Source organism: Leptodactylus fuscus, chromosome 5, assembly GCF_031893055.1.
Source record: "Leptodactylus fuscus isolate aLepFus1 chromosome 5, aLepFus1.hap2, whole genome shotgun sequence".
Taxonomy (NCBI): Eukaryota; Metazoa; Chordata; class Amphibia; order Anura; family Leptodactylidae; genus Leptodactylus; species Leptodactylus fuscus.
Window position 1 is genome coordinate 118,305,613 of NC_134269.1, and position 11,049 is coordinate 118,316,661.

The window sequence follows — 11,049 nt, forward strand, 5'->3', positions numbered from 1 at the left end:
AACCCATTGAAGTCAATGGGAGTCTTTTTATCAGTGCTGATTCTGCCGCGAGCTATCGGGGTAGAATCAGGGCCACTTTACTCTGTGTGAATGCCCCCTTTTGGAGGCTAATAAAAAAGTTAAAAATAAGTTTTTAAAAATATTAAAAAAACTATTAAAATCACTGCCCTTCCCTAGATTTGAAATAAAAATAAAAAAACGCAACAAATTATACATCCCCGTGTCTGAAAACACCTACAAATATATAAAAATATTTTTCCCATAAAAAAGGAAAAAAGAACAAATGAGCTAAAATGACATTTTTTTGGTGTTTTTCCTCCAATAAAAATTTTAATAACAAATGATCAAAACACGAGATAGTCCCCAAAATGATATAACGAAAAAGTACATCTGGCCCCATCAAAAATAAAAACAAGTTATGACCCTTGAAAGTGAGAAAGATTGCCTCGGTGGGAAGGGGCTGAATCTTGGGAAAACTCCTTTGTCTGATTTTGTCAAAATTTGCTGCTCAATTGTTACCTTTTGTAATTTAGTTGATAGAACTTATCAAGGAATTCAGACAGCTATAATAATATAATATAATAATATATATATATATACTGTAGATAAAGAACAGATGTCCAGTTGTATTAGTACTGTAATCTATATAGCTATATTGTCTGCGAAGCATCAGGGTCCTGAATTTTAGGGTGATTAAAAAGGCTTGTTGTGCTTCTCACATTATGCAGATTAAGTCCATACATAAAAATATTTCAAATAAAAACTTGTAAATATATATTAATATAAATACAGTATGTGTTATTTTAAATATCTTGTATGTATAAGGACAGATTGTATGCTATTTTATTGTATCCTGTATTGTATCCTAACGAACTATGGTTTGGACTGAATTGTTTCTATTTATTAATTGCAGAGATTTTATAAATAATAGTTCATTTTTGTCAATATCTAAATGTAAAAAGAATGAACAGAAGAGAAAACTAAATCTGTGGTTAGTCCTCTGAGATATTTGGAACAATGTTTCTGCTGAGTACCTTCAAAAACAATGTAAGGGTCAGGGGCAACATGGTGGCTCAGTGATTAGCACTGCAGCCTTGCAATGCTGGAGTCCTGGGTTTGAATCCTGCTAGGAACATCTGCAAGGAGTGTGTATGTTCTCCTTGTGTTTGCATGAATTTCCTCCCATTCTACAAAGACATACTGATAGAAAAAAAAAATGTACATTGTGATCCCTATATGGGGCTCACAACCTACATTAAAAAGAAAAAAAAACTATGTGAGGGTCCATTCACACGGAGTAAAATGGTGTGGAATTTAAAAAAAAAAGCCTCCCATTGACTTCAGTGGGTTCAGGAACCCATTGAAATCAATGGGAGGCTTTTTTTTCAGCGCTAAAATTCCACTCCAAATTCCTCACCATTTTCCTCCGTGTGAATGGACCCTAAGACCACACTTTTGTGGATGGCAGCTAAAAAACGCAGCGGAAACACACATCACTTTTTTTCCACAGCATTTTTCTCTGCCTGTTTTCTTCCTTTATTAAATCTATAGGGAAAACGCGAGCATTTCTGCAGGTAAAATTGACATGCTGCATTTTTCCAGAACACAGTTTTCTGCAGCCTTGTTTTTTCTGAAATGCGTGGATGGGATTAGCCAGATTCTCATTCACTTTGCTGGTAGTGTAAAATGCAATGTTTTTGTTCTGCATTTTCGTGGGGCTTTAGCCTGAAAGTGTACCTAGAAGAATTGATGCTGTTGTGAAGGTAAAGATGGTCTCACCCAATATTGATTTGAGTTTCTCTTTTGCTCATTCATTTAACTTTGTTAATTGACCAAAAAAAAAAACTACTAAATACATTTTTGAAAATATATTACTTTTTCCATACCTGACATAAACCTTTGCACATGCATTTGTCTATCCATTGATATACCTCTGTACAAATGGCAGCACATTTTTCTGCTAATATTATTCTACAAGCTGTTTTCTATTGTACTGTGACCTACCTCCTACTCAAACATTATGCAAAATGAAAGTTAATGCAATTTAAGGCATCAGCTTGGAATTACAAGAATTTCACAGAATAATTTAGTTATTTGCCTTCATAAAGAGTCTTATTCCACCCAGGTATTAACAGAATGACATGACCCTGTTCTTGTAAGCTAAGCTGTTTTTGTAAGCTTGGCCACCTTTGGTTGCTTTGTCCAAATGGAACAGGGTTAGGGGACCCCTGTGTTTTAGCAGTACCCATATCTATCAGACATTTATGTCATATCTTGTGAATGTGCCACTATTCGGCAGTTGTCTGTGATAGCAATTACCTTGGTCATTTTACCTCAATTACAATTAATGGTGATTATTTAGGTCATGCCCCTTTTACAGTAAGAATATGTCTTGCAGAGTTCTCCCAGTGATTTAGTTCGGATCGCACACTGCCAAACCCGAACTGCTATTATACTTGGGGTTTAAGACTACAAACTATAATAAACGGAGGTCCATGGGAGGTGTTGAAACGTAAAAAAAACAACATTAGGCTAGTTGCACATGAAAGAGGTGCAAAACAGCTGTGAATTCGAGTCAATATTTCATGGCAGTTTTGCACCCCAGGGGCACAAATTTTCACGGGTCCCCTATACATTTCAGTGAAATGGAGGGATCCATGAAAATGGCCCAACATAGGACATGACCTATATTTTGATGGTTCCATGACAACAGACTGTCAAAATAACAATCATGTGAATAGACCCAATCATAGGCCTCAGTGGTTCATGTCATCAGTTCGTACAGGAGGACAGCAGGGAGTCGTGCCAGAGCCACAGAGAGGTGAATACTACAGTTGTTTTATGTTTGAGCAACTTCCCTGGGCCTCTGCTTATTATACGCTGGGGTCTGAAGAGCAGTTCCACATCAGATGTGTTTGGTTGGTGTTTAATTTCAGTTATTTTTTTTTTTATTAATCACCCAGCTCGACAAGTTATCCCCTTGCAATGGCTTTCCTAGAGTACAGGAGGTGAAATTCTACAAAACAGTGCCCCTCAAGCACATCTTCTCAGGGAATCTAACTCTTTGTGTTGATTTGTAGCTACTCAATAACAATCAACCTGCAATAAATAAGGACAGCCTTAGACTATAAAATAGTGGGACAAGTTAATAAAGCTTTATGAAATCTGTACCATTCCATTACAGATTATGACCACTTCTTGTTTTAAGACTTGTATTATGCACAATATTAACCACTGTAGATATCTAAGCAAATGGCTAGAAATAATACTGACAGATAATTATTGTATATATGACAATTGCTGCTATGATTGTTTTGGTAGTGTTACAAAATTGTATTTCCTCTTATAAAGTGTATGGCTGACACAACAGATAATTATGTATTTGATGGTTGTTAATTACTTGCCAATGAATAGTATTTTTGTTATACAGAGAACAGAACTATAATAAAACTTAGGATTCTAACATGATTTTACTGTAATAAAATTGTTTTATTTTCTCATTATTGCTTTTGATTATTTTTTTACAGCATATATTATCCTAAATAAAACTAAGTAAAACAAATACAGAATTTCTGTGCATCCAAAAGTAAATAGTACAAACTGTTATGGGTGACATACAATTGATTGAAACAAATAAGTCATATGAATTAAATAAAATATGAAAATGTATATTATTAATTATATATTTCTCTAGCAAGAGAGTCCAATACACCGGGGCTCTCCACCTCCCAATGTGAGTATATAATGTAGTATCACAATTTTTGAATTCCCAGCCTAGCAATAAAGTGTATCGGCAAACATAAAGACAGTGCTGCAGTATATGAAGGAGGAGCAATTGATTTAGCAAACACTCCTCCCACACATGTGCTTTGCTCCGGTCTGTGTAATTTGGCCAGGACAGAATAAGTGCTGATCAGCAAGTTTTGTAGTTGATCAGCAAATTAGCTTCATGTAATACCTCGCTTTATGTTACAGAATCCCCAATTTCTTTTTCCCATTTGAATTGAGTCCCAATAAAATCCCCAAAATAATAATACAAAAAAATTATAGCATTTTGAAACTGGTTTTTCGCTTTTCTTTGTTTTGTAACTGTTCAGCAATCCAAAAACAAAGCCTGATTTTAGCCCGCTAATTTAACGGATTAAAAGGTTACACTATAAAGGAGACTTCAGTAAAGTGGCCCCAAACTAACACAGCCTTCCGACATTTTTTTTTTTTTGTAAAAATAAAAAAACCTGGAAGTTACAAAGGACCCTGGACTCCAATAAATGAATTATTTCTAGTTCTGCTAGGAGTAGCCTGTTTCAGTAATGATCTATTGACAGTACTAAACTCTCAGTCTAACTGCTATATCTGGATGGTTAAGAAATACCAATAGAAGTTAAGGGGCTCAAAGCCTGAAAACCTTGGGGATGGCTAAAATAAAAAAGAAGCAGTACTCATCCACACCACAGTACTCATCCACACCAGGTCCTCCATTCCAGTATCGGGGACCCCGTTCTATTCTGTGCCAGTACTACCTGGAAGTGAAGCAAATCTTGTTAGCACTGCAACCAACCATTAGCTATAATAGTCACTTGTTTGGTACTGGTGGCATCACTAGTACCGAATATGTGCCCACTGAGGCCAATGATTAGTTGCAATGATCATCTGAGCTAAAAATAAATGAAGACTCTGCAACAAAGAAAGCTGCATTTCCTTAACGTGCGGCCTCAGCCTTAAGCTGTTCAACAGAGGCAAAACATTAAAAGGGAGTCTGTCAGCAGAACCCGACACCGCAGATAGACAAGTTTGGGTCACTTGAATCAAATGGTGTTTTCCCCTTGTGAACTGTTGTCTCTATTTCCTTTGTATTGACAAAAAGTGATATCTTGGCAACAGTGACACTAATTCACAAAGGATAAACATCAGCGGGGCTGGATCGATATGCTAGGATCTGGTGATAGAAACCCTTTACATTCCACAAGGCACTAGGAGATTTGGAAAACCCAATACCCAAAATACTGAAATTTTTGTAATACCTCTTGTACCCTTATTCGTCTGTGGGCCCCCCTCCCCCCATTTACCTAGTGGTAGAAGGGTTGACTTTGCCCAGTTAATATAAATACCCAAATAGTCCCAAACGTCTTGATACACGTGAACAACAAGTTCCACAGACCTTTCATTATTAAGGCATAGTAGGTTGTCCAAAGATTTTTTTTTTTCCCCCTCGTCCAGAAATATAAAAACCTCCGATCAAAGGGTCCACTTTGATTTTAATTGCCAGGGATTTAATAATTGAAAATAACAGAAGAGAAAGACAACATGAGTTGATGGGTGTCTGTATGCAACAGAAAAAAAGGGGGAATCCATTCCCTTCATTCTAATCTATGCTTTATGCTTTTAGTTTGTAACACAGCCATTTAACCCATGCTATAAAAATTGGACCGGTTATTAATTTTTAGAATAGGCCATTCCACTGAGCCAATTACTCATGTCATGTCAAGTGACAACAGAACTCCCTCATCAAACTGACACTGCACATTGCAAATCTCACTTGCCACTTTGTGTGATAATGAGTGGGGTGGGCAAGGATGGGGATGCCTCAACCCAACAGGTTCATTAGAACCCACACCGTTTACTGGTTTCATTCTAGCACAGGGACATCTCTCAGTCCCTCCACTGGACCCTTTATTAAGACTGGCATATGTTACACCAGTGTGTCATTCGTTGTGCATAGATAGCTAAATGTGGGGAAAGTATCGCAATTACTGTATGGTGTGAGAAAGTGAAGAGTGTGGTGCGGGAGGACAGGTATGTTCCAGCCAGGCAGCTAAAGGGTGTTTGGTAAAGACCCACACCAGGGAGGTCAGCTGACTAATCAAGGCCTGATATTAGGTTGTGTGTAAGTCCTAGGACCAGTGCACCACACTGACAAAGCTGAGAGTTCCTGTGTGAAATGGACCTACAAACCAGGTACTGTGCCACCTGTTTGAAGTTTTCAGAGTGAGAGTCTGGCAGCCAGGCTCCTGTATAGTCAGGGAACAGTTTCTTATGTTTAGTTAGTTCTCAGCCGAGAAGGCTTTTGTTTTGTTTGTACCTTTGCAAAGGCAGTTTATGCACCTCAATTGAAATAAACACTAAACTTGAGTGTAACCAGGTCTCTGTGTCCCTGTTTCCTGCACTGCTACCAAGCATCTACATGAGTGATTCCCCACAATGGGTACTGTACTGGGTTATACAGTATCCATGTAAGTAGGAAAGACTGGGGCCCTCCCGGTATAAAGCCCCATTTACTGGCCCACACATGGTATAACACTCCCTTTACTACCCTGCAAATACAGTATATTGGTGTAGAAAGTAGAGTAAAATGTTGAGAATTGTTAAACTAGGTTAACACCTATGTATGCTGTTCCATTCTTCTAGTCCATCAGAGGAATAGAAAAATGGACACCATCCAATCCATTCTATGACGGACACAAACGTAGTCCAAGAGACCCCAGAGTATAATAATAGCAGTATTCGGGTTTGTGGCCTCACTTACTGATCCCCACTCCTGCTCACAGCCACACCCACTTCCTCTTCTGCCCTCCAGGGGGCCGCAGCGACATGATATAGGATACAGAAGGGGGAGCGAAGGCCGCTGTGAACAGGAGTGGGAATCAGTAAGTGAGGCCACTGGCCCACAAACTCGATTACTGCTATTATTATAGCTATTATTGATAAGTAAACAGGGCTAGTTACCCCCCTGGCCCCATATTGTTTGGGGCCTTGTGGCAGCCGCTACCACAGCTACCCTGGTACTTACATCACTGAGTCTAAAGGTGTTCTGAGGTGTCAGTGATGAGGGTGTGCATTGTGTTGTGGCGCCTCATACATGCGGACAGTCAATATATTATGGTTGTATGGCACTCTTTGGATAGTGTGGGTACTGGAGGAGGAACCCAATGGTATACACAGTATACAAAGACCTCTGCACTCCAAGTCGCAGTGAAATATGTAATGTTTATTTTCACAAAATAGCAATCCATACAGTAATGTAATGTTTCGGACCTACCCGAACCTTCATCAAACACTGAGTAAAAGCTAAATATAGTCAATATATATATAATCATCATATAATTAGTCATATATGATTAACATATAAATCTAAATACACACGAGAAGGGTCTACAGCAGGGGTGCTCACACTTTTTCAGCGTGTGAGCTACTTTTTAGCTGACCAAGGCAGAAGATCTACCAGAGGTTGGCCTATGGGCGGGACCGGGCGGGCATGTCTGTGGGCGTGGCCGAGTAAGTGGGCGGGGCCAGGCGGATCGTGACAGCAGGAGTCAGCGGAGTTCTGTGGCTGCCCAGGGATCCCCGCTGTCTGCTTCTTCACAGCGCAGGCTGAGAATTATCTCTGGACACTGGCAGGCTGGGGCTGCGGCGGCCCTGCCTGCCAGTGTCCGGAGATGACTCTCAGCCTCCACTGTGAAGAAGCAGACACCGGGGATCCCTGCAACCCGCGATTGACCCATACGTCCTTTGCGATCTACCAGTAGATCGCGATCAACGTATTGGGCACCCCTGGTCTACAGGCTGTACGACTACTGATAAATCAGACACATAAACCAAAGAATGACATTTCCTTTGATATGGACCTATCTGCTTAGGGCTCACAGAGAACTTCATCCTATTCCATGACCAATTTTATCTCCTGATACAATAATGAAAAACGTGGAAATGATACATAGATGACATATTTTGCACATGAGAGGGGCCCGTTCACTCCCTGATTGAGTTCCATAATTACCTTAATTCGATTAGATCTGAACTTCAGTTATCTGTAGTCCAGACCACACAGGATGTGAGTTTCCTGGATACCAGGGTGATTCTAGAACCGTCGGCTATAACTGGACAGACCTGTACACCAAACTCACAGATAGGAACAACCTGTTGCTATATATTGTATTCCATGACGAAGGAACCAGTAGCGTTCCAAAACGCGTAGCATCATCAGTCAGCTCCATGCACGTGTATCTGCCACCTCGGTATGCTGAATGAAATATTTTAGATGAACAAATAAAAGCTACATTTTAAGGATTCTTGGTGACGCTGGATTCATTCCGAGATTTTGGTAACCTGTTGCTATATCCCAGCTTTCATCCTCCATCTGTAAAATAATCTCTCCCGATTTCCTAGTGGCAAAGAATTAAACATACCGCGACACCAAAAACCTATCAGGCTGATAAAGATGGGCAATTTACACAAAGGGAAGACCTACAATAATTAATAGAGCTACCATAATACACCTAGACCAAAACATGACAATAGTAATAGGATCCCATTTGTCCATACATTTTCACCCTTTGCCATCAAAGTGCATAATATCATCAGACACCATTGGGCCCTGTTAAGATACCACAACAGACTTGTTTACAAACCCAGAAACCGGGCACATTCCCATGTCTTAGGTGCCCCCAGTGTAATAACCTTCAGAACGGCTCCTTGGTTCATCATCCACATAAGGGTCATAAGCCTTTGACATTAAGGGATATCTTACCTGTGACTCATCTTATGTCATTTATATTGTCACATGTCCATGTGGCCTCCTATATGTGGGCGAAACCACTCAACCGAGTAGGTACAGAATTTCCAAGCACAAGTTCACCAGCAGGACAAAAAATTGTATTACTTCCATCACCCCACTATTTCTATAGGGCAGATCATCATTTATCACAGCTCAAGTTCCAAGTGTTGGAACAAATACCCATCCCTAGAAGGGAAGGAGTTCATATCCAACTTCTCAAGTGGAGAGAAGCATACTGGATTCATCGACTTCAGACACTGGAACCCGGGGGATTAAATGGCAAATACCATATACAAAGATTCATTTGGTACCATGTCTCATGTGATGCAAAGTATATAGTTTTTGTTCTACTATTATACAATAATTGTGATTTATATTTATTTATATTTTTCTGTGATTAGTGTCAGGACTATACGTGACTCAACTGCCATTACCGGATTGCCTACTCGTACCCCTTCTCCTCATGGTTCCCTACTTTTATATTTTTTCTACTCCTTTCCCTGCTTTCTTTTTTCCCCATTTCTTCCCTCCCCCCCCTTCCTTATTTATATAGCCATAGAACATTACATGTCAGTAATGATAAAATAAAAAACTTTTCTCTTCTGCATAATCATCTTACGCTGGGTTCACACCTGCGTTTGGGGTCTCCGTTCTATGGTTTCCGTCTTCTGCATGCCAGAAGACGGAAACCATAGACCGGGTCCGGCCGTGCGCGGCGGTGAACGTTTTAGGCTCTCCGCCGCGAAACCGGATTTTTTTATCCGGACACAGAGTACTGCATGTCCGACTCTGTGTCCGGATTATAAAACCCGGTTTCGCGGCGGAGAGCCTAAAATGCTCACCGCCGCGCAAGGCCGGACATCTCTCTCACCCATTCAAATGAATGGGTGAGAGAGACTCCTGCAGGTTTCCGTATCCTGCCTGTGTTTTAGGCAGGAAACGGAAACCTAAGTACGGAGTGCCGGGCCGCAGATGTGAACGAGCCCTTAGTCTGTGTATGTTTCCTATTATAAGTAGAGTACAGTATGTCACTTATATACTAGACCACTATGGACTTTACATATATGCCACTAGCTTCTGCCCGCGACTTCGTCTGCGGGTTGTTGGCGTTGATGATCCGCCTATATTCAGCAAATTGCTGCCGTCGATGGTTTGCCTGCTCCGGCATTTTGGCAGCTCGCAAGCTGCCCTGCTGCTGACTTTGTTCCTCACACCGTGCCTGTGATTGTTCCGGCATCTCAGCAGCTCGATGGGATGCCATATAATGAGCATGTTGGTGTTGATGATGCATCTACTGCGGCGTTTCGGCCGCTGTCAAGCTGGCCTGCTGCTGAACTCGTTCCTCGTGCTGTGCCCGTGATTGTTCCAGTATCTCAGCAGCTCGCTGGGACGCCATATAATGAGCGTCTTGTTGGCATTGATGATCTGCATGCGCCGGCGTTTTGGCAGCTCTCAAGCTGTCCTGCTGCTGACCTTGTTCCTCACACCGTGCCTGTGATTGTTCCTGACATCGCAGCACCTCACTGGAACGTCATATAATGAGCGTGGTGTTTGTCAGTTTGTCTGCAGTGCCTGGAGCAGATCAGATAATATGCAAATGTATGTACACTGAGGGTTAGCATGTTTTTACACAGAGAGATAACAGTCCTGGCTTTCTCAGAAGGTGAGATAAGAACATTGTAATATAGTACGTGAACAAAAATTCATAACAGTCATGAAGCCATGTCATTTACTGGGATAAAAAGTAGCTTGTGTGTTAATCGAGGTTACAATCTATCTGTGTGCCGAATTTCATTCAAATCCGTTCAGGGCTCGTTCACATCTGCGGCCCGGTCTCCGTACTTAGGTTTCCGTTTCCTGCCTAAAACACAGGCAGGATACGGAAACCTGCAGGAGACTTTCTCACCCATTCATTTGAATGGGTGAGAAAGCTGTCCGGCCGTGCGCGGTGGTGAGCGTTTTGCGCTCTCCGCCGCGAAACCGGGTTTTATAATCCGGACACAGAGTCGGACATGCAGTACTCTGTGTCCAGATAAAAAAATCCGGTTTCGCGGCGGAGAGCGCAAAACGCTCACTGCTGCGCACGGCCGGACCCGGTCTATGGTTTCCGTCTTCTGGCATGCAGAAGACGGAAACCATAGAACGGAGACCCCAGACGCAGGTGTGAACCCAGCGTCAGCCGTATTTGTGTGATTGAGGAACAAACATCCAAACTTATATATATATATATATATATATATATATATATATATATATATATATATATATATATATATATATATATCAGTAGGAGGATAGGAAGTAGGAAAGGATGGGATAGGATATAGGATTACTCCACAACACTGTCCTGCACTTCGCCCCAATATGTAACCGCAGCACAGCAGTCAGACGGTTACTCCCACTGCCCCGCCCCTTTCATTACATCATCCATGATGCAGCTCTCCTCACGTTCTTCAGTGTAACTATAGCAAGATCTCGCGAGATCTCGGGTCTCTGCC